Source organism: Neomonachus schauinslandi, chromosome 6 (genome assembly GCF_002201575.2).
Source record: "Neomonachus schauinslandi chromosome 6, ASM220157v2, whole genome shotgun sequence".
Classification (NCBI taxonomy): Eukaryota; Metazoa; Chordata; class Mammalia; order Carnivora; family Phocidae; genus Neomonachus; species Neomonachus schauinslandi.
In genome coordinates, this window is record NC_058408.1 from 36,289,928 (window position 1) to 36,315,782 (window position 25,855).

At 39.8% G+C, this 25,855-nt stretch overlaps 1 protein-coding gene and 1 pseudogene across 2 annotated transcripts in view; one reads left to right on the forward strand and one right to left on the reverse strand.

Annotated features, from left to right (window-relative positions):
- The window catches only part of KCNH1 (potassium voltage-gated channel subfamily H member 1), a 364,685-nt gene that overhangs the window by 249,863 nt on the left and 88,967 nt on the right, over window positions 1-25,855 (reverse strand). The window lies entirely within an intron of this gene.
- On the forward strand, window positions 16,676-16,840 carry LOC123325273 (annotated as a pseudogene).

The following is a 25,855-nucleotide window of genomic DNA, read 5'->3' on the forward strand; positions in this document are numbered from 1 at the left end:
AAGTATTTGTACCATAGAAATTTGTAAGCTCTGGGTGCCTGGGTGGCTCAGTTGGTTAAGCGACTGCCTTCGGCTCAGGTCATGATCCTGGAGTCCCTGGATCGAGTCCCGCATCGGGCTCCCTGCTCGGCAGGGAGTCTGCTTCTCCCTCTGACCCTCCCCCCTCTCATGTGCTCTCTCTCATTCTCTCTCTCTCAAATAAAGAAATAAAATCTTAAAAAAAAAAAAATTAAAAAAAAAAAGAAATTTGTAAGCTCTACAAATCAGGATATTTTTCTTTTGGAGAGCAAGTTGCTAAATATTTATATATTTTATATTTATTTTCTAGTATATAATATTTTATCACTTAAAAGAGTTTAAAAATGCTATATACTGAGGGAAATGGTGGGTTTAGTGTCCATCCAATCCATGATTGGGCCATTAACAAATAGATGTGATAAGGAGCATATGGTTGTTCAACTTCAGGGTCAAGGGAATGTACAGAAAAGACCCACTGGGCCTTAAAAATCCACTCAGGTGCAAATGCCTGTGACCTTATGTAGACATTCTATTTATATTCTATTGGTTCATGCTCCCTACCCAACTACCAAAGCAGGGGTTTTTTTCCTTCTCTTTTTCCAAAACACCACCCACTGAGTTCTAATAATAACATCATATATTTGAATAGTGCTTGATGGATTACAAAGCATTTTTATATACAGTATCTCTTAATACTAGCAATGAGCCCATGAGGTAGGTAGGTATCGTCCGGAAGGCTGTCTCTCATTTTGGTGTCTGAGAAGTACAGACCAGGTTGTGTTTCCTTGCTGCTTCTGCCAATTTAGATTCCAATTCTGTCCGGCTCCACCTTTGTAATTTCAGACTAAGGAGTTGTGATCTTTTCGTCGGTCCTCATTTGGAAACCCCTCCATCTCTTTAATGATTTTCAGCTGCCCTACATTTACTTTCTTAAAAGACTTATTTATACACTGGGTGGAAAGATAAAAAAACTCTGCTTTTAACAAGAAAGCTGTCAAAACTGGCAAGCTAGTTTGTTTTCTGATGAAGACAGTCATTGTCAGAGTCAGTAAAATGAGAAATTGATTTTTAAAATTCTTTTCTCACTGCGGTAGAAAATTATCATTAGGGCAACAATCATTTCAGTTGCAGAACACCACGAAATTGTGTCTGCTTCATTGGGGAAGGTCTCTATCTGCTGGGCAATTGCGTTAAAGTCAAAGAGAGGCTGACGTGCATTCATAGCGGTGAAGAGTCTGGGTGGTTCTTCACGCAAAGGAAAATTTCACCCTAAAATCTTCAGGAAGACCTCTGTAACAAATCCTTTCTACAATCTTGCTATGACTTGAGTTTTGTCTCATCTCTTTCCTTCTGGTCACTGCCAAAGGTCTCCTAAGAACAGTTACACCATCTGTCTGCCTCCTATCTGCTTAGTGCTCTACTCCTTCACACCAGGCACCCATCATCGACGGCATGTGCTCTCACACGTCACAGGGAGGCCCAACCATCAACTTTCATGACTTTCTCTAGCTCTAGCACCCAGATGCATATGGTCTCCACCTCTAACCTTTTAGTCCAACTTCTCTCCAAACTTCTATATACCCGTTTCATTCTGACCTTTGGACATCTCAACCTGGAAATCACAGTGGCACTTGAAACTCCACATCCAAAAGGGAAATAGGGTTAAGTGAATACCTTTATCTCAGGTTCATGCTCAGTAACATAACAAAAAATGGGATTGCTGCCTCCACCTGTGGCCCCTAGATCTATTTTCTTTTGCTATTAATGGAATCATCATCTTCTGAGAAAGACAGAAATTCACTGGCCACAGAAACTCTTTTCTCTCCCAACGCCATATCCAAACCAACCACCAAATCATGCCAACTGAATCTATACAACAAAAGTCCTATCCATCCATCCATCTCTTCTTTTCTATTCAAATTTAAATACCTCCAATGTCGCTTGTCACTACTTTTTTTCCTCCTAGTGCCATATTTGTCTTATTTTGACAATTTTATAGCAGAAGTGATGGAATTTTTAAAAAGGTAAAAAGAGTCAACTACACACAGTTAATATTCCCTTCCAGCGTGGGCCCAGTATACATAATTTTATACAATTTAATTATAGCAAACATGTAATTTTAAGGACTATTTTCTTTGATTATGAGAATACTATACATATCAGTTCATGTCAGTCATACCTGGTTTTATTTATTTTTTTAAAGATTTTATTTATTAATTTGACAGAGAGAGACATAGCAAGAGCAGGAACACAAGCAGGGGGAATGGGAGAGGGAGAAACAGGCTTCCCGCCGAGCAGGAAGCCCAATGCGGGGCTCAATCACAGGACCCTGGGATCATGACCTGAGCTGAAGGCAGATGCTTAACGACTGAGCCACCCAGGTGCCCAGTCATAGCTGATTTTAAATGAAAACATATTTCATCTAAATGATGTATTAACCATTTCACTATTATGAGACTACTGGGTTGTCTCCAGCGTTACATCTTTAGGGAGAATGCTGCAAGGAAGACTCTACACACATGAGATTTTTTTTTTTTCTTCCTTTGAATTATTTCCAAATAAACATTTTTAAGAGTGAGTGAAATCCAAACATTTACATTATTCTATTTTTTCATACCATCTATTGCTGCATTATTTTCCTAAAGGTTCATAACAATTTTTGAAGCATGAGTTTGTCGGTCTCACCACTCTCCCAAGAAATCAGCACCATTTGGAGTTAAGTGTGCATTTCAACAATTACCAGTACATTTGTAAGGCTGGGCAACCATCACCACAATCCAGCATTAGTACATTTCCAATAGCCTCCAAAAATATATTCACTCACCAGTTGGACATCTGGGTGGTTTCCAGGTTTTCAGTTATGAAAAATGCTATTGTGAACATTTGCACACGTGTCTTTGTGTGGACATACACTTTCACATACCATAGATAGATACCTAGAGTGAAATTTCTCAGTTGTGTCGGAAATATATGTTTAACCTTTTAGAAATTGTCCACCTAATTTTTTAAAAATTTTATTATGTTATGTTAGTCACCATACAATACATCATTAGTTTTTGATGTAGTGATGCACGATCCATTGTTTTCGTATAACACCCAGTGCTCCATGCAGTATGCGCCCTCCTTAATACCCATCACCGGGCTAACCCACCCCCCCACCCCCAATCCCCTCTAAAACCTTGTTTGTTTCTCAGAGTCCATAGTCTCTCCTGGTTTGTCTCTCCCTCCGATTTCCCTCCCTTCATTTTTCCCTTCCTTCTCCTAATGTCCTCCATGCTATTCCTTATGTTCCACAAATAAGTGAAACCATATGATAATTGACTTTCTCTGCTTGAATTATTTCACTTAGCATAATCTCCTCCAGTCCCACCCATGTTGATGTAAAAGTTGGGTATTCATCCTTTCTGATGGCTGAGTAATATTCCATTGTATATATGGATCCCATCTTCTTTATCCATTCATCTGTTGAAGGGCATCTCGGCTCTTTCCACAGTTTGGCTATTGCGGACATTGCTGCTATGAACATTGGGGTGCATATGGCCCTCCTTTTCACTACATCCGTGTCTTTGGGGTAAATACCCAGTAGTGCAATTGCTGGGTTACAGGGTAGCTCTATTTTTAATTTTTTGAGGCACCTCCACACTGTTTTCCAAAGTGGCTGTACAAACTTGCATTCCCACCAACAGTTTAAGTTGGTAAGTAAGTTTTGAAATCAGTTAGTATCAGTCCTCCAACTTTTATACTTTTTGATGCTATTGTAAATAAAATCTTTTTCTTAATTTCATTTTTTGGGGTTTTTTTTTCTGGGAATAGAAAATAGAATTGAGTTTTGTGTACTGATCTTGTAGTCTGTTATCTTGTTAAATTTCCTTGTTAGTTCTGGCCATTTGTAGACTCCATGGAATATCCTATATAAAAAGTCATTTCATCTGCTTATAAAGACAACTTTACTTCTTTCTCTGAGATTTGAATGCCTTTAACTCCTTCTTCCCTTTCTTTTTTCCTTCCTCCCCCTTTCCTTTGTTTTCTTCTTCCGAATCTTAGGGATAAAACATCCAGTTTTTTTACCATTATGATGTTAGCTGTATTTCATAGATGCTTTTTATCAGGTTGAGGGAGCTCCTTTCTATTCCTGTTCTGTTGGGAGTTTTTATCATGAATGGGTGTTGGGCTTTTATTAATGCTTTTTCTGCATTAAAGATGATTGTGTGGTCTTTGCCTTTATTCTATTGATATGGCATATTATATTAATTAATTTTGGGATGTTAAAACAACAATGCATTCCAGGGATAAATCCCATTTTCTCATGGTAAATAAATCTTTTTATATGTTGCCAGGTTTGGTTTGCTAATATTGTGTTAAGAAAAGTTTTGTGTCTATGTTCCTAAGATATTGGTCTATTGTTCTCTTTTTTTGTATCATCTGTCTTTGTTATCAGAATACTACTAGTCCCAGAGATAAAGTGTTCTCTGTTTGATGTGTTCCCTCTTCCCCTATTTTTAAAAGAGTTTGTGTTATTATTGTCATATCACATCTATATATGTTACACACTCAATAATACAGGATTATAATTATTGCTTTATGCAATCTTTTCTTTTAAGGAAGTTAAGAGAAGAAATGATAAGAAGGTATATTTAAAAGTTTTTTAATACACATATTTGCCATTTCTGATGCCCTTCTTTTCTTCCTGAGGATTCAAGTTAAATCTAATGTCATTTCCTTTCATTGTGAAGGACTTCATTTAGTATGTCTTGAAAGGCTTGTCTGCTAGCAACCAATTCTCCCCGTCTTGTTTATTGGGAACATCTTTATTTTACTTTCATTTGCGAAGGACAGTTTTGATGGATACAGGATTCTTGGTGGAATTTGGTTGAACAGAATTTTGTTTTTGTTTTTCAGTTTAGAGCTTCGAATGGGTCATTTCATTGTTCTCTGGCCTCCACTGTTTCAGATGAGAAGTCAGCCTTTAACTGCATCCATAAGCCCACGAGTAATTTTCTCTTGCAGCTACCATGATTTTCACTTTGTCTTTTGCCACATCCATTTTTCATCTTTTTCACTCTGTTCTCTCTGTTCAGATTAGATCATTTCTCTCGACCTATCTTCGAATTCACTTAATGTTTCTTCTGCCATCTACAATCTAAGCTTATTTTTTAAAGTCCTCTTTACACCCAACATGGGGCTTGGGCTCAGAACGCCGGGATCGAGAGTCCTACACTCTTTCTGACTGAGCCAGCCAGATGCCCCCAGCTCCAGTGAATTTTTTATCTCAGTTATTACACTTTTCAACTCCAGAATTCTGATTTTTTTTAATTTTTTAAATTCATTTTTTTATTTAATTAACATATAATGTATTATTTGTTTCTGGGGTACAGGTCTGTGATTCTCTGATTTAATTCTATTTTATAATTCTTGGCTCTTTACTTGCCAAGTCATTGTTGTCATACTGTCCTTCAGTTTTTCAAATACAGCTTCATTTACTTCTTTGAACACGTATATAACTACTTTGAAGTGCTGGTCTGCTAAGCCCAATATCTGAGGACACTGAGAGGCAGCTTCTACTAACTACTTTTTTTTTCCTGAGTATGGATCACACTTTACTGTTTCTTTGTGCACCTCATCATGTTTTGTTGAAAATAGGACATTGTAGATAATATAATCACAGTAAGTTATTATTGTTTGGTTTTTGTTTGTTCAGTGACTAGCCTCAGGTCAATCTGTGAAATCTGTCACCCTCATTGTGTATGGTCATGATGTCTCTGCTGAGTTGTGTTTCTTAACTATTAGTCTTGTTTTTATTTTTAAGCCTGGACTCTTAGTGTTCACTCCTGTGTCAACGTCGTTTGGCAGTCAGTCAGAGGATGGGATTGAACACCTCATGCCCATAAGGCTTCCATCCTCTGCCAATGAATCTATACGAAAGTAGGGGAGTGCATCAAAAATTCAAGCTCTTCTAAGTCTGCCTAGTATTTTGCTGGCTTTTGGGGCTTTTAGTGCTTTCTCTGCACATGCAAACAGCCCCGAGGTTACTCAGACGTATGTAGATAGTTTGGGCCCTTTCCAGTCTTTGCTGTACCTCAGTCAGGAACATTTTGCCCTAATCACAACTGCAACCTCAAGCTAGAGATAGTGGCCTTCCCCATGAACCCTACCATGGAGACGGTCACTTCTGCTGACGATGCTGGTCCAAATCAAGTTAATCCCCTTTGACCGCAGCAATACAGAGGCTGGTCCTCACACCTGCCCTGCCCCGGCAGAACCCCCATGTCAACGGAGCAGTGGGGGAATGAGGGAACACAACAGGTACACCAAGCAAACAGGCCACATACCGCCACTATTCTTACCTGAAGTTCTGTGGGGTTTTTGTATAAATGTTTCTCAGATGGTTATATAACTTAGGTCAATTTCTAGAGCACCGAAATTGTTATCTTCACCAAATTCGTCAAGTTTAGAGTTACTTTTTAGCAAGAGGATGTGACAACCTCCTCATTTAGCCATTGCTAGTCCGTATTTTAAATTTCTCGTTATTGTTTCATTTACCATTTTACTTATTAGAAATTTGAACATTTACTTGTCTGCTTATTGCCCACTGAGTGAATTTTCCATTTTTCCATTTTGCTCCCACTCATCTCGATATTTCTCTCATCTCTGTGAACATATTATAGACATTAAACTTTTGCCTATATATTTCCCTCAATTATTTTTCTTATATTATTTTCATAATTTTTCCTCAGAAGCTTTTATTTCAAGCTTTAGAGTGTTTTCTTGTGCTTCAAGCCTGAGGAAGTTCCCCAGTTATACTCTACTAAAACCAGTTATAGTGGCTTCTCAATTAATGCCTCCATCTCCCATCTCCGGCCCACTCTATACACAGTACCTTCCTTAGCAAACAAGCCATTCATTGAGTGTTTAATGAATCAAATTATTTTAACAGAAAATTAATGCAAACAGGAGGCAATACTAATTAGTGAAATCCAAATTAAATAACATAATGCAGTTTTATTGTATTTACTGCACTATCTTTAGCCTCTGACAAAATAACACCAAGAGGTTCTGGAAGAACACTTATTGATAAACAAAGACATTTTTAATTTGGCACCAATATTAACATATCACAAAATGCTAAATTACTTCAAGAATTTGGACTAAATATGCTCTGTCTTCCTCTGTCCATCTCTTCCATCTCAATTACCCTGAAAATGGCTTCCTTCATGGTTGACAAGCTTTAGTCCAGGCTTTGTCTGAAACAACTGCTAAGTAAGTCCAACATGAAATTGGAAGCTGGACAAGGCACATGAGCTCAAATATAAACCTGATCCCAGAGGCAGGTCAGGGCATGCCAAGGCAGCCATAATGGACAGGACTACATGAGGGCTATAGGTCGGAGAATATCACCTTCTGTAATGGGTGCTCACAAGAAGCTACCCACTAACAGGGCTTGCTACCTCAAGTAATCTTACCATAACAGACTCTCCCCAAAAAGAGATTGACAGGCAGCATCTTGCTGAGAGCCCAATGTCCCTACAGAAGCATACTGATGAAAGATAATACAGAAATAGCTTATACAAACAGGTGGGTCAGCAGGAAGCTCAGAGAAAAGAAAAGAATAATGTGGACTGCCTTATGTTACAACAATCCAAGGCTGAAAGAAGTCGGTTGTAGCTGAATTGTCTAGTCTTGAGACAGATGTAAGCAGTAATAGGCAGAGAGTCATTCCACCCACTTCTCTACTCTGATCCTAAGCTCTACGTAGGGTGATGGCACCCAATACATATTGAGAAGAAACAGACTAAGAAGCTTGAGAAGAGGCATCACAATGTATTAGGTAACTCTGTGTGTGTGTGTGTGTGTGTGTGTGTGTGTGACAAGGCAAGGCAGACATTGTTACCTACATTTTATATATGAAGATACAGAGGCTTAGTTATAGATGTTACTCTGGTTCACTGGCTCCAGAGCCTATGCATTTTCCACTATGATAACTTTTAAAATCTTGATTAGGTCTTTTGAAACTGGGGAGAAAGTTCCATGAATATTCCATAATAGGAACTGTTATATCCTTCTCTCTAAGTAATCCTTTGGGTTTCTGGAAAAATCCTTTCCATGATTGGGTAACATGTGCTAGAGCCACTCAGACATGACCACTCAAGATGTTCCCCATCCAGGTAGACAGTGCTTCCAGCATATTTAGGCCAGATGGAAACAGGCAGGGAGTCTTACCCATGTCTCATTCTACACACAGACCATGATGGGCTGATATGCCAGGGAACTGACTGCCCAAAAGAAAGCTGAGTTTTAGAGATATCATCACTGCAGGAACTACATCTAGTCCAGAGAACTCCTCAGTCCATGAATGAGTCACAGAAGAAATAACAACAACAACAACAACAACAACAAATGAATCACCTCTTTTCACACAATGGCTGTTCGAAGAAAATCACCAGCATATAGAAAAAGAAGAGCCAGTGTTCGGCTTTCTTGAGGATTGAGTAGGAGTGACTGTGTGGCAGTCCCAAGTGAATTAGGTCCTTAATACAGGGGAAATTTTTTTCAATATAAAAATCTCTCCGTTTCCTTGCTATAAATACTAACTCAGTTCAGAATGGCATCATCTGAAACCAGGTTCCCCTCCTCTATAATTATTTTCAAATTTCCCAAAGTCCATCTGTACTGTCAAACTGGGGCAGATATGGAAGCTGCTTTCCACGGACTCAGGCAAATCATGCTGGAAACTTCTGAGCTCCCCCCGCCCCCGATACCAGAATTGCTCCCTTTGCTCCAACTTCCTTCTCCATTTCCCACTTAGCTCTAGCAGTGAAGAGTGTGTGAGGACACAGTAAAGAATTCAAATTTTCAAGGTCTGATAGGGGAGCAAAGGAGAAGGCGAATCCCCATGTGGGGACCCATGCATGCATGTGCAAACATGTGTGCTTAAGTCTGGTGTAGGTTGGACAGGAGGTAGAGTTTAAAAGAAGATGTCGAAAACAAAGTTCATATTAATCACAAAGAAAAGTTCAGGATTCAATCAGGCAAGAATTAGAAAACTGGCCTAGGAGTTGGGAAATCTGATCTTGAGTTCCGCAGCCGTAAGACTTTGAGTAAGTCCATCGCTCCTGACCTCTGTCTCCCTTTTTCATAAAATTCTCAACATCCACATAGGGATGTTGAGAACAGAACTAAATAACAGACAGGAAAAGGATGTGAAAACTAATAAAAGCTTTATTATTGCAAGATAGGTTGAGACCTGTTGAAAAATTCAGATGAAATTAAACTAAACTAAGACCCAGCAACACAAGCCAGCTTCATCCTACTAAGCTATTAGCTGGGAAATCTACCTCCTGGTCACAGGATACATATTTAGAAGTAACACCTTTGAAAGTACTTCTCCCAAGACATATAAATGGTCATAAGGATTAATTTGGGGAACCAGAAAATTGGATTGGATTCTGTGAAAACAGAAGACCTCTAAGCCCTCTACACAAATATTTCTGTTTAATATATGAATCACAGAGGAGAAGTGTGCCCACGTTCTAGAAGAGTAAAGACCAAGAAAACCAGATTCTTACTCTAGAAGAAAAACAAGACAATGGAAGCTATGCTTTATGTTGTGTTGCCTGCTTGAGATTAGACTCGACAACATTCAATAAAGCAAGGAAGTTTCCTTCACCACAATGGTAGTGCTGTCCAGCTAGCTGGGTGTGTCTCCATGGGGCCCTGGAGACAGACAAGCTTAGTAGGATGAAAATAAGAGATGGTCAATGTATGTCCTTAGCTTTTAACTACAAGCAGGGGAGAGGCAGAATAAATGTGGCAGGTGTCCAATAGGAAATGAAAACTGGATAGCTGTTTCTTTCCTCTTTCCCTTTTTTGAAAGAATGGTGTTACTGTCATACATTTCAGGTTGCTTTTCCAGGAACAAGTTGGACCAAGCAGTGGCATTTTCACATCCTCTGTCAGTGCCCCTGTGATCACGGGCCAGCCCACAAGTGGTAAAAGAAATGCCATTGGGGCCAAGCTTTATTTTTTCAATGCACCTGCCCCCCACAAGGGCCACCATCTACTAAGTTTGGGACTCTTACAGATGTTAACTTGTGTTGTGGGGGAATTTTTTTGACGAACTTCCAACATGTCTATGAAACAAAAATAAAGGTAAAAAGTACCAAGTACTAATTTTCTGATCAGAAATACACATCAAAACCAGTCCATGAGGGGCGCCTGGGTGGCTCAGTCGTTAAGCATCCGCCTTTGGCTCAGGTCATGATCCCAGGGTCCTGGGATCGAGCCCCGCATCGGTCTCCCTGCTCAGTGGGAAGCCTGCTTCTCCCTCCCCCACTCTCCCTGCTTATGTTCCCTCTCTCGCTGTGTCTCTCTCTGTCAAATAAATAAAATCTTTAAAAAAAAAAAAAAAACAGTCCGTGAATTTTCTTATTATAGCCATGAGCGGAGATTTGCTGCCCAGCTGGGAAATACACAAACAAACCTAGTATTAGAGTCTGTCCATCTGGGTTGATTCTGACACCCGAGGATCCAGCTACAACAGTGCTGCCTTCAAGGGCACATCCTCCCAGACATCGAGTGACCTGAGCCATATACCTCACAGGCCCTAGTGCCTCTTAAAATGAGGTTTGTCTTGATGTTGAGGACCAAAAATGAAAGAGCTGCAAAGTAACTGGGATCTAGAGTATGTTATATGCAGCGCTTCAGAAAACTGAAAACAGCTGAAGTTCCTAAATGCTAAAAACCAGCGGGTTCCTAGGATTAGTCTATAACGTGTCAAGATACCTGGGCCTGAAGAAAACTCCATCCTACCTGAGAAAATCTTTGGTAATTACCTCAAGAATCACTTACTCTGTTTTCCATTCTCATAGATTGTTTAAATTTTATTAGCGGTACATTGTAACTAGCTCGATTTACTTTGAAAGCTTCGGAGCGCTTTCTCGTCCCCAGTCCCCACTATTTCTTCTGTGCTGTTGCAGAGGAGCGGCTGTGTTATACACATGGCCCTGCTCTGTATAGGCAGCTCCTGTGCAAATACTCAGCTTATCTATATTTAATGTGTCTTTCCTACTACTGAGCCTTCAGGGGGCGATCGCCCCCACCACATCTAATAAGCACGATGGATTATAGTCAATTTAGCTAATGCCAACCTGTAACTAATTATAGCAGCATCCTCAAATCAGGCTAGAGTTACAGCCTTGTCAAAGACCCTTTATAAACAGGCTGTTTCTGGAGATTTACACAGCAAGTATGGGTGAATACATTGGAAATATGAGAAGATGGTATAATGACTAAACTGTCAACACTAGGAGGGAGCTGTGAGTCCTAAGTACTGAGGGAGGGAAGACCAGACGCCCCTGGACAAATGACGAAGAATGAATATTACAGATTCTAGAGGGGCCAACTGGCCAGTAACTCATGGGATACTAGGGGTCATACTAGGGGTACCTGGTAGCCAGCAGGGTGCCCGCAGCTCAAGAAAAGACTCACAGTAACCTGGACAAGCTGCTGTCTCTCCCTTCCAAGTGTGTCCTGGGCAAGATACCCTCTCTGGGGGCACCTGGGTGGCTCAGTCGGTTGAGTGGCCAACTCTTGGTTTCGGCTCAAGTCATGATCTCAGTGTCCTAGGGTTGAGCCCCTTGTTGGGCTCCATGCTGAGCGGGGAGTCTGCTTGTGGATTCTCGCTCTTCCTCTGCCTTTGTCCCTCCTCCCACTTGTGTGCACGCATGCGCTCACATGCTCTCTCTCTCTCGTTCTCTTAAATAAATAAATCTTTAAAAAAAAAAAAAAAAAAGAAACCCTCTCTGGACCTTAGGTCCCCCAGCAGTATGACAGAGGTAGCAGCAGAGCTGGCTGGAAAGAACATGGACTCAGCAGTAAGGCAAGTTTGGTTTCTAAACCTGGGGATGGGGGCTCTATGAAAGTTACTTAAGCTTTCTAAACTTTGGCTTCCTCATCAGGCAAACAGAAAAAAATGACGACTCCCTTGCACAATGGTGGGGATTCAGTGATCATGTCTGTGAAGCCCTGGCACAGTGGGAACACGTATTAGGAACTCAGTAAGTGATAACGGTTATTGGATCCAAGAGTGATATTCCATCCGTTTTGATGATGAGAATGAAACATGAGATTTCATATGGAAACAATGTAAAGTGCTAAAGCATTATAATACGAAGTTCATGGAGCTTCTTTAGAACCCCACAATAACCTGGACATCATACACATTGTTATACCAACAGGGATGATGGAAAAACAGGCAAGGTAACTATGTGGGATGCTCCCTAAAGGCCCTCCCTTTGGCCCCTACTGGATAAGAGGATATAAAAATCAATCCCCCATGCTGGAGTTAAAGTCTAGGATGAATATTGTATATACCTCCAACAAAAGGGTACCCCGAATTCAAAGCCCTCCACAATCCCACCATTCTTTTTTTTTTTTTTTAAGATTTTATTTATTTATTTGACAGAGAGAGACAGAGTGAGAGAGAGAGGGAACACAAGCAGGGGGAGTAGGAGAGGGAGAAGCAGGCTCCCCGCTGAGCAAGGAGCCCGACACGGGACTTGATCCCACGACCCTGGGATCATGACCTAAGCCGAAGGCAGACGCTTAACCGACTGAGCCACCCAGGCACCCCCACAATCCCACCTTTCAAGCCTCATCTCCCATGCCCTTCTTCACACACTATGTTCCAGCGCCCTGCAGGGCAGCTCACCGTGCCCTGAAAGTACCATGCAGCTTCATACCTCCAGGCCTTGGCTATCCTATTTGCTCAGGCTAGAGGGTCCCCTCTTCACTCCTACCTCCTGATACTATTTTCCCCCTGGTTAAAACTTCCTAGTCTTTGGCATCCCTGACTCCTCTTAGACAGGGATCAGCACCAAGATATGCTTCTTCGGGTGATCCTCAACAAACACAAGGCAGTCTTTTAAAATAACCATCTTTTACACTAGGAGCCTTCTGTTTCCACCTCTGTTTCCTCTGGAAACCTGTAAAATCTAAACACTTTTATATGTTTTCCACATTTTAAACTCCACTTTGTAAACTACGGCTCAAGGAAGATGATTATCAATATTACCACAGTCATATCAACAAGTACCAAAAATAGGCTAAGCCCCACCCAAACCCCCCAGATATGTTATGACACTGAAGTCCTGAATCATTACAGCTGTGACAGTGGAGAAAATCTGCTTGGTCTCAGTGTCATCTGTCAAACCAAGCCTATTCCCTTAAGGCATGGCCCATCTGCTACCTCCTCCATGACATGTCCCATTGTGCCCATTTCACAACTTCTTCCTTGGGCTCTCAGAGCATTCTGCAAGCAAGTCTGCATCCCTTCATTGACTAACCCAACCTGTCAGGTGCATTGAGCATATGTAAGAGGTTGGAGGGGGGAGGGACTGATGGACTAAAGTTTCAAGTCCTCCCTAACGGATCTGTAGAGCTTGCTGCAAATAGCAACCACGGGATCAACAAAGTGGTGAAGACAGGACTTCCAAGTCCCACAATGAGAATGTCAGCTCTGTTCCCTAGCAGACTGCCACTCTAAGCCCCAATCTCCTCTCCTATAGAATGCGAGTGAGTCTCCTTCACTGAATTGTGAAAATAAAACAAAATTAGATGAGAAGCATCAAGCACTTAGCCCAGTATATGCCCGGCATGTGGTAAGTGCCCAATAAACAGGAGCTATTTTTTTATGGTATAATTATGATCATTATTACAGTCTAAAGAGGTGTGTGTCACAGAGCAATGTACAAAGAGCAAAGGAAACAAGAATTCATTCTGCTTTGTTTGCACACCTTGCCTCTCTGGAGCTTAGTAAATGTTTGTTGATTCAAATATGGGGGATGGTGCAGGCTTTGAGAACTCAGAGAAGGCATGGCCATGAGAGAGGAGGACAGCCAAGGAGCCGGCAGGTCAATGTTCAAAGACATCCCAAGATCCAGGAAAACAGGGAACACGCAGGTAAAACCTGGAATAGCAATGAGGCCACTACCAGCCCAATAGGAAAGTTTCCAAATGGTCTGAGGTGACTCCAAATGCTAGTCAGGAGCTGGGATGGCCACAGAAGCACCAATGGAGGAGAATGTTAAAAATACGAGTTTTGGGAACAGGGAATCAACAGACCGTGGTGGTGCTTGAGACTATGTATTTTCAACAAGCAACCAAGATGTTTTTAATGTGCAATCAGATTATACCCAGGAACAGAAGGCAGAGTGAGTCCTCAGCATGGCTGTTCTGGTCTGGCCTTTAGCCCTCTATGCAAAATCTATGCAATATCTCTCTTGTGATTAGGGCCTCTCCTTTTAGCCAAGGCTCCATGAAGGGTGGGGTGTGAAAGGTCATCAGATGGTTCAAACCTATGTGCTCAGGAATAAAGATGAGCTTCCTAACAGCAATACTTCCCAGGGCCAAGAATCTTCATGAGGGAAGTAATTATTACTCTTCTAGATCATTGTCTGAGCTAACAACAACAACAGGAATAGCAGTACTAGTTAGTAAGTGCTAGCGATGTGCCAGGCACTACACTCATCTATACACTTACCTAATTTAATCCCCACAACACCCTGCAAGATAGACACTGCCCTCATTAAAGATAAGACCACCGGGGCGCCTGGGTGGCTCAGTTGGTTAAGCGACTGCCTTCAGCTCAGGTCATGATCCTGGAGTCCCGGGATCGAGTCCCGCGTCGGGCTCCCTGCTCGGCAGGGAGTCTGCTTCTCCCTCTGACCCTCCCCACTCTCATGCTCTATCTCATTCTCTCTATCTCAAATAAATAAATAAAATCTTAAAAAAAAAAAAAAAAAAGATAAGACCACCAAGGTTCATGGATGCCTGGGTGGCCCAGTGGGTTAAGCGTCTGCCTTCGGCTCAGGTCATGATCCCAGGGTCCTGGGATCGAGCCCTGCATCAGGTTCTTTGCTCAGCGGGGAGCCTACTTCTCCCTCTCCCTCTGCCTGCCGCTCCCCCTGCTTGTGCTCTCTCTCTTTCTGACAAATAAATAAATAAAACCTTTAAAAAAAAAAAGAACACCAAGGTTTAGAGAGGATAACTCATGTGCTCAAGGTCACACAGCTAGTCAGACGGAGTCAAACAGGCAGCTGGTTATTTCATCATGAAGTTACACTGTTTGGCCAACTGACAATTCTACCTGCCAGTCCCCGGCTATACCTTTCCTGCAGACCTGGCTCAAAAGCCTCAACCTGAAGTCATTTTATTTCCTCTAAAATTCCCAAAGCACTAAACACAGAGCTCTATTTCTAGTGCTGTTCAATCAGTAACTGGTGAATACACAGAGGTATGTTTCTGTCATACCTTTTTCCAAAGAGCACAAAACACACTCACATTTACTCTCTCATCGGTTCTAGTGCCTGCTTTAAAGAACGAAACAAAACATTTTTATTGGAGTAAGACGTAAGGGGTTCTGTAAAACATTTAAAATGACATATTTACAAGGTCCCATTCTTTCCTCTAAGTGTTGCCATGCTTTTTGTTGCTTTTCCTATTCAAATAGAAGCCTTTCATTTATACACATCCTTTTCAAAGAAATCTGGTTATATCAAAATGTAACTAAAAAAGGCAAGTCTTTTCTGTTGCTTAGTACTCTTTATTTCCTATTGTTTTTCTTTACGTTGCCTTTCAGTGAGGTTTCATGTCTCTTTCCTATATAGCCCCACATGGATCTGGCAATCTGTTCACAGCATGCCTGAATCTACATTCCCTACCTGCCCTATTTCTGCAGGTTCGTCTTTGGACCATTGGGAAGAACGCAGCCAATCTCTGGCACTGCCATTCACGTCTCTGGGGCACGCCATGTTTCGGAAACTCCACACTAGGCCCTCGCCCCACAAGGCCACGGTCTAACAGTGGAGCACATACTCCTCTCTTCCTCACCGAAGGTCATGAGAGACTAGCCCCCTACCACTACTCTTGCAGTTATAACTGTTTTGATCTGTTACTCTGCTTAATATGAAAACATAGAACAAATGTTATACTCTCACAGTTATAACTGTTTTGATCTGTTACTCTGCTTAATATGAAAACACAGAACAAATAATAAGAAGCAAAAAAAAAAAAGTCAAAGAATTTTAAGCAGGCTACTGGGAGAGATGATATTTGTAAGAGACTTTTTCTGACCATCTCTTATCACTCTACTGGGGCATTTCCTTCTCATATGCTCTAATTCAAATATGTGGACACTTGTCGATTAATGAGCACAGAGTATCATTTTTGCCTTCAGAAACTTTCAACATATTAGGAAGGTAAGAGCACACGCACACAGAAACTACTACTTCTTAAAGGAAGGCTTCGTCATGAGTTCTTACAAAGGCCTCGGCCTTCAGACAGGCAATGCTCTCTTTGCCTCCTAACCAACCCCGTGAGATACGCTTCAGCTAATCCTCAAACCTTATGTCTTATCCACACAGCTTCCCTGTGCTTGGAAAAAATCCATAAGATGCTAATTCCCTGGGAAGGTCTAATTCTCAAAACCCTTTTGTATAGTTTCCATATCCTTCAGACTCCCTTTCCTACAAATGTGGCCATGGATGCTGTTGTTGGTATGGGATGGGTAATTCCAATAGAAGCCATAATCATCTAAGCTAAATTGGGCTCCTAGGCTGTAGTGAACTCAAGGTTAAACAAGTCATCATTCAAACATTTCATAAGCTTTGCACAGTGGCAGTATTGTAGCCAGTGAGGTTTATCCGAGGCGCGATTACTGCCAATTGAAAACATTTCAATAATTCGGGAACCTCAAATGGGAAGACAAGATTTGTTCTGCCTCTCACTCACTGTGTGTTTTCCAATAATGGCACCAACCTCTCTGGGTCTCCGACTCCATCAAGAGTCAGAAGTTAAGGGTGCCTGGGTGGCTCAGTTGGTTAAGCGACTGCCTTCGGCTCAGGTCATGATCCTGGAGTCCAGGGATCGAGTCCCGCATCGGGCTCCCTGCTCGGCAGGGAGTCTGCTTCTCCCTCTGACCCTCCCCCCTCTCATGTGCTCTCTCTCATTCTCTCTCTCTGAAATAAATAAATAAAATCTTTAAAAAAAAAAATGTCTAGACAAAGACTTCCACACCAATGTTTACAGCAACACTGTTCATAATAGGCAAAAAGTGGAAATTCCAAATGTCTGTGTATTGGTGAATGGATAAACAAAATATGGTATATCCATACAATGAACTATGATTTGGCAATGAAAAGGAACAAAGTATTGATACATGCTACGATATGGGTGAAGCTCAAAAACATTATGCTAAAGTCAAAGAAGTCAGACACAAAAGATCATATATTATGTGATTCCACTAATACGCAAGACAGAAAGTAAATTATTGGCTGCCTGGGGCTGGGGATGGGAACAGGGAGTAATTGTAAATGGGTAAGAGGGATCTTTTTGGGGTAAGGGAAATGTCCTAAAATTCTCTCATCGTGGTGGTTTCCCAACTTTGCAAATTTATTAAAAACTGTTGAACTGTACACTTATCACAAGATAATTTTCTGGTATATAAGTTATAGTCCAAAAAAGCTGTTTTTAAAAAATCAGGGGCGCCTGGGTGGCTCAGTTGGTTAAGCGACTGCCTTCGGCTCAGGTCATGATCCTGGAGTCCGGGGATCGAGTCCCGCATCGGGCTCCCTGCTCAGCAGGGAGTCTGCTTCTCCCTCTGACCCTCCCCCCTCTCATGTGCTCTCTCTCTCTCTCTCTCTCAAATAAATAAATAAAATCTTAAAAAAAAAAAAAAAGAGTCAGAAGTTAATACATATCAAACCTGTATGTATAGGGGGGAATGGGGAGCTATTGTTTAATAGGTACAGAGTTTTAGTCTTACAAGGTGAAAAGAGTTCTGTGGATGAAGGTAGTGATGGTAGCAAGACCGTGGGAATGTCCTAATATCACTGAGCTGTACACTTAAAAATGGTTCAGTGGGAAATTTTACATTATGTGTATTTCACCATGATTAAAAATGTTTTAGTATTCTAAAATTGATTTGGGTGATGGCTGTACAACTCTGAGAATATACTAAAAACCACTGACTTGTACACTTTAAATGGGTGAATGGTGTGGTATGTGAATTACATCTCAACCTCTTACAAGAGAAAAAAGAATCAAATGGATATTCTAGGGAAAAAACCCTGTATTTTAAATTAATCGGATAGATTGACAGCAGATGGGTTACAGCAGTAATAGGATTAGTAAATTCGAATATAGGTCAAGAAAAAGTAGTCAACCTGAGTCATAGGCTGAAAAGAGAATAAAGAACAGAACAGAAGAGACTGTGAAGTACAGTCAACAACAAAACCTGACCCAGGAACTTGATAGTCAAAATGTTAAAAACAAAAAATATAGAGGAAATTTTAAAAGAAGCAGAGGAATTTACCCAAAGGATACAAAAATACAGATTTGAAGGGGTACATGCACCCCGATGTTTATAGCGGCATTATCCACAATAGCCAAACTACGGAGAGAGCCCAAATGTCCACTGACTGATGAATGGATAAAGAAGACGTGGTATATATACACAATGGAGCATTGCTCAGCCATCAAAAATAATGAAATCTTGCCATTTGCCACAACGTGGATGGAGCTAATGCATTATGCTAAGTGAAATAAGTCAGAGAAAGACAAATACCATATGATTTTACTCATATGTGGAGTTTAAGAAACAAAACAGATGAACATATGGAAAGGAAAAAGAGAGAGAGAGGGAAACAAACCATAAGAGACTCTTTTTTTTTTTTTAAAGATTTTATTTATTTATTTGAGAGAGAGAGAATGAGAGAGAGCACATGAGACGGGGGAGGGTCAGAGGGAGAAGCAGACTCCCTGCCGAGCAGGGAGCCCGATACGGGACTCGATCCCTGGACTCCAGGATCATGACCTGAACCGAAGGCAGTCGCTTAACCAACTGAGCCACCCAGGCGCCCCAAACCATAAGAGACTCTTAATGATAGAAAACAAACTGAGGGATGATGGAGGGATGTGGGTGGGGGATGGGCTAAATGGGTGATGGGTCTTAAGGAGGGCACTTGTTAAGATGAGCACTGAGTGTTGTACGTAAGTAATGAATCACTAAATTCTACTCCTGAAACCAATATTACACTATACGTTAACTAACTAGAATTTAAATAAAAATTTGAAGAAAAAATAAATAAAAGAAGCAGAGGAAAATAAGACATCCCATTCAGGAGAACAAAAATAGAATGGCATCTGAATTCTCATCAGAAGCAATAACATATTTAAACGGCTAAAGGTTTAAAAAGAAAAAAGCAAGCTTATAATTTTACACCTTGAGAAAATAATCCAAATAAAGATGTTTTCAAACAAATTATTTAAAAAATTCATCACCAAAAGAACTGTACTGTGAAAAAGAATAAAGCAGATGCTCAGGCTGAAAGAAACTGATCCCCCTCCCAAAAATATGAAACTAAAAAGAAGAGTGAAAATATACGAATAACTATAAAAGAATATTGGCAATTTAAAGCAGTAATGATAACAAAGACCTGTAGGTTTATAACTAAAATAGCACAAAGAGCAAGAAGGAAGTTAAATAGAATTAAACTACTGTAAAGATCTTAGTAGTTTGAAAAGGGGTAAAAGTACTAATTTAAATAGCTTTTACTATGCGGAGAATGCAATTGTAATCTCTAGGGTGAGCACTAAAGAATAATAAAAATATATACAACTAAAAAGCTAAGTTGGGAAATTAAATGGAATAATAAACAATTAATCCAAAGAAGGTGGTAAAAAACGATATAAGAACAACAACAACAAAAAAAAAAAACAAGTATCAGAAAGAAAAAATAAATAGAAGATGATAGACTAAAACCCAAGGATAACAATGATGACAAAAGTAAGTGGACTAAGTATTCCAATCGTAAGACAATTATCAATGGACCAGATTTTCAAAAAACAAAAAAGGACCCAATCTTTGCTATTTATTTACAAGAGATAATCTTTAAAAATAAGGCCACAAGACTATACATAAAAACCTAAAGACTCCACTAAAAAACTGTTAGTACTGATGAATAAATTCAGTAAGGCTGCAGGATACAAAATTAATACACAGAAATTTATTGTTTTTTCTAATACTAATAACAAAGTAGCAAAAAGTGAAATTAAGAAAACAATCCCATTTACAACTGCACCAAAAAGAATAAAAGACCTAGGAACAAATTTAACCAAGAAAGCAAAAAACCTGTACTCTGAAAAGTATAAAACTTTGATGAAAAAAATAAACAAGTGAAAATTATTTCACGCTCATGGATTGTAGGAATTGTTAAAATGTCCATACTACCCAAAGCAATCTATAGATTCAGTGCAACCCCTATCAAAATACCAATAGCATTTTCACAGAACTAGAACAAATAATCCTAAAATTTGTATGGAACCACAAAAGACCCTGAATAGCCAAAGCAATCTTGAAAATGAAAAGCAAAACTGGAGATACCACAACCCTAGATTTCAAGATACATTACAAAGCTATCTATAATAATCAAAACAGTATGGTACTGGCACAAAAATAGACACAGAGATCAAGGAACAGAATAGAGAATCCCATAAATAAACCCATGCTTATATGGTCAATTAATCTATGGCAAGGAAGGCAATAATATACAGTGGGAAAAAGACAGTCTCTTCAATATATGGTGCTGGGAAAACTGGACAGATACATGCAAAAGAAATGTATGTAGACCACTTTATTACACCATACACGAAAATAAACTCAAAATAGATTAAAGACGTAAGTGTGAGACATCAAACCATAAAACTCCTAGGAGAAAACACAGGCAGTAATCTCTTTGACATCAGACCCAGCAACATTTTTCTAGATGTCTCCTCAGGCAAGGGGGGAAAAAAGCAAAAATAAACTATTGGGATTACATTAAAATAAAAAGCTTCTGCACAGTGAAAGAAGCCATTAACAGAATGAAAAAGCGAACTACTGAATGGAGAAGATAAATGCAAATGACATCCAATAAGGGGTTAAGAGCTAAAATATATAAAGAACTTCTACAACTCAATACCAAAAAAACCCAAATAATTTGATTAAAAATAGGCATAGAGCCTGTATAGAGATTATTCCAAAGAAGATATACTGACAGCCAACAGACACATGGAAAGATGCTCAACATCACTGATCATCAGGGAAATGCAAACCAAAACCACAATGAGATATCACCTTACATCTGTCAGAATGGCTATAATCAGAAAGAAATAACAAGTGTTGGTAAGGATGTGGAGAAAAAGAACATTCATGCACTGTTGGCAGGAATGTAAAATGGTGCAGCCACTGTGGAAAACAGCATGGAGATTCCTCAAAAAATTAAAAATAGAAATACCATGAGATGCAGTAATTCTATTACAGGGTATTTACCCAAGGAAAACAAAACGCTAATTTGAAAAGATATATGCATCCCTATGTTTATTGCAGCATTATTTACAATAGCCAGGATATGGAAGCAACCCAAGTGTCTGTCCACAGATGAATGGATAAAGAAGATGTTATACACACACATACACATGCGCGTGGGCACACACGCACACGAGCATACACACACACACACACACACGACGGAGTATTACTCGGTCATAAAAAAAGATGAGGTCTTGCCATTTGGGACGATATGAATGACCTAGAGGGCATTATGCTAAGTGAAATAAGTCAGACAAGGAAAGACAAATACCATATGAGTTCACTTACATGTGGAATCTACAAAAAAAAACCCAAATGAACAAACAAAAAAAAGCAGAAACAGGCCCATAAATAGAGGGAACTAACTGATGGCTGCCAGAGGTAAGCGGGTAGGGGTACAGAAAAAAATGGGTGAAGGGGAGTGGGAGGTACAGGCTTCCGGTTATGAAATGAATAAATCGTGGGAATAAAAGGTACAGCATAGGGAATATAGTCAATGATACTGCAATAGCATTATACCGTAGCTACATTTGTGGTGAGCATAGGATGCAGAGTTGTCCAATCACTCTGTTGTACCTGAAACTAATGTAACATTGTGTGTCAACTATACTTCAATAAACAAGTAAAACACAGGAAATTTAGGGGCGCCTGGGTGGCTCAGTCGTTAAGCGTCTGCCTTCGGCTCGGGTCATGATCCCAGGGTCCTGGGATCGAGCCCCGCATCGGGCTCCCTGCTCCGCGGGAAGCCTGCTTCTCCCTCTCCCACTCCCCCTGCTTGTGTTCCCTTTCTCGCTGTGTCTCTCTGTCAAATAAATAAATAAAATCTTTAAAAAAACAAAAACAAAAAACACAGGAAATTTAAATAAAAGAAATGGAAAAAGGCATGCCATGCTAACAGTATCCAAAAGAAAGCTGGATGCCTATATTAACATCAGACAAAGCAGGCTTAAAAGCAGTAAGTATTATTAAATAAAAACAGGAATATTTCATAATGGCAAAAGGACTCATTCAACAAGAAGACAAAGCAATCCTACCTGTGTATACATCGAGTAACATAACTCTAAAATATATATATAATATGTGGTTATTATTTTTTTAAATGTTGGACCTATAATGTTTTCTCTCCCTTTATTCTTCATTGGTCATTTGTGTCTTCTCTCTGTTCATCTTGGTAGAGTTTTCTCAATTATAGTAATCTTTCCAAAGAACCAACTTTTGGCTTTCTTAATTGTTAATTGTTTTCTATTTCATTGATTTTTGCTCCTATTTGTATATTTTCTTTGTTCTACATTTCTGGGGTGTTAGGCTTATTAGGATTCCACTCCCCAAAGCAAAAATTGATAGAAATCAACAATTCCATAATCAAAGTTGAAGACTGTTTATGCCCCTTTCTCAGTAACTGATAGAACAAGCAGACAAAATAATTAGTAATGCAGACAATTTTTTCAAACTCTATCTACTTGACCTAATTAGCCTATACAGAATAAACACTTAACAACTTCAAAATATATACATTTTTTTGCAATTTCATATAGAATATTTACCAAAATAGACCAGAAACTGAAGCATAAAGGAAGTCTCAACAAAATTTAAGCATTGAAATCATAAAGTATACTTTCTTACCATTAAGAAATTAACCTAGAAATCAGTAATAAAATGGTAAGTAGGAAATTATCAAAAGTTTGAAAATTAAGCAACACACTTTTCTTTCTTTCTTTTTCTTTTATTCATTTGGGACAGAGAGATACAGAGAGAGAGAGCATGAGCAGGGGGAGGGGCAGAGGGAGAAGCAGATTCCCCGCTGGGCAGGGAGCCCGATATGGGACTCGATCCCAGGACCCTGGGATCGAGCCCCACAATGGGCTCCCTGCTCCGCAGGAAGCCTGCTTCTCCCTCTCCCACTCCCCCTGCTTGTGTTCCCTCTCGCTGTGTCTCTCTCTGTCAAATAGATAAAATCTTTAAAAAAAAAAAGTCTTTAGAGAGTAAAATAGCTTTAAGTTCACATTAAATCTCTGAACAATCAAAAATTCCATCCCAATAAGCCAAGGAGGGTGGAATCCTAGTAAACTTAACACCCCAGGAAAGTAGAACAAAGAAAATATACAAATAGGAGCAAAAATCAATGAAACAGAAAACAGACCATTAACAATTAACAAAGCTAAAAGTTGGTTCTTTGAAAAGATTACTATAATTGAGAAGACTCTACCAAAATGAACAGGGAGAAGACACAAATGACCAATGAAGAATAAAGGGAGAGAAAACATTAGAGGTCAACATTTAAAAAAAAAAAACCACATACTATGGATAACTTTTTGCCAATACATTTGACACACTACATGAAACGGCCAAATCTTTAACAATGCAAAACTGACACAAGAAAAAAAAAAAGGAATAGCTGAATGGTCCTATATTCCTATATATCTGAGTTGTCCCATCTTACACAAATTTTTTCAGAGGATAGTGGAAGAAGATACACTTCCCTGTGTATACCTAACAAGGATATTACGAAAAAAAATTATTAAAGGCCAACACCTCTCATGAATATAAATGCAAAATTCCTAAATATTACAAAATCATTTACAGTTATGTAAAAAAGTACAAGACATCATGACCAACTAGGGTTTATTCCAGGAATTCAGGGTTAATTCAATATTCAAAAGTCAATCAACAGGACACCTGGGTGGTTCAGTCAGTTAAGCGTCTGCCTTCAGCTCAAATCATGATCCCAGGGAACAAGACCCGAATCCAGCTCCCTGCTCAGCGGGGAGCCTGCTTCTCCCTCTCCCTCTGCCGCTCCCCCTGCTTGTGCTTTCTCTCTATCAAATAAATAAATAAATAAAATCTTTTTTAAAAAAGTCAATCAATATAATTCACCAAATTAATAAATTAAAGGAGGAAAAAACATTTTATCTCAATAGATACAGAAAAAGTATTTGGTAGAATTCAAAACCTGTTAATGGTAAAAATTCCCAGAAAACCAGGAATATAAGAGACCTTCCTTAATCTAACAGAGAGTATTTACAAACAACGAAAGTCAACAATATACTTAATGCTGAAACACTGAACATATTCCCCGTGAGATTAGAAATAAGAGAAGGATGTCTCTACTATATCCACTTCTTTTCAACATTATATTGTAGATCCTAGACAGGACTAAGTCAAGAAAAAGAAATAAAGGCATAAATTTTGCAGAGAAAAAAAAAAGTAAAATAGTTTTTATTCACAAAGACATGATTGTGCATGTAAAAAATTCTAAGTAGCCTACAAAATCTTCAAATTAATAAGCAAATTTGGTAACTCTGCTGCAAAATCAATAAACAAAAAACACTTTATACCAGCAAAAAACAATTAGGAAATGAAGCCATTTACAGAGTGCCAAAAATACCAGGTGTCTAGGAATAAGTTTAACAGCAAGAACAAAAAAGAATGGCAGCAAATATTGCTAAGAATATTTTGTTAATATATTGCTAATTAAAGAAGACCTAAATAAATGGATATTCTATGGCCAACATTTGGAAAACTCAGTATTAAGACTTCCATTCTCTCCAAATTGTTTTCTTTTTAAGATTTTATTTATTTATTTATTTGAGAGAGAGAGAGAGAGAGAGAGCATGTATGCAAGTAGGAGAAGGGGCAGAAGGGGAGAATATCCAAGCAGACTCCCACTGAGCGCAGAGCCCGACTCGGACCTCCATCTCGACCCATGAGATCAGGACCTAAGCTGAAACCAAGAGTCAGACACTTAACCGACTGAGCCACCAAGGCTCCCCTCTCCAAATTGGTTTTTAGATTTAATGTAATTCCAACCAAAATCCTAACAGGTTTTTTGAGTTTGGGTGGAAATTGGCAAGCCAACTCTAGAATTTATATGGATATACAAAGGATCTAAAACAGACATGCAGTCTTGAAACAAAAGAACACAGGTAACTGATTCTAATACTTACTACCGTGCTATGCTAATTAACACAGTGCAGCATTGGCATCAGAATAGACAAACCAATGGAACATAATAAAAGAGTCCAACAATAAGCCCCCACATGCACAGTCACTTGAGTTTTGAGCAAGGCTCAGAGCAGGGGTGGAGGTAACAGCCAGACTTGAATGGGTTAGGGAACAAAGGACCCACCTTGGAGGGCCATGCCTGGAGAAACACGGTAAGCATCCAAGCGTACTTGGGGTGGGTCTACACGGTGATGGAGTTCTCCGCGGACGGTAAGGCACTAGGGCACAGCCCAGAGGAGCCAGAGAACTGGCTCCAATCAGGGTTCGGGGTAGGGGCTTGGCCAGGCATTAAGAGTGAGGGCCAGAGGAATAGGAGATCTGGGGCAGGGAGGTGGTGTTGCTTCAGTGCAGGGGTGGAGGGCACAGCCTGAGAGCTGTGGGTTCAAGGGAACTAGAGGAGGGGAGACCTGGGACATTTTCCTCTCATTCTCA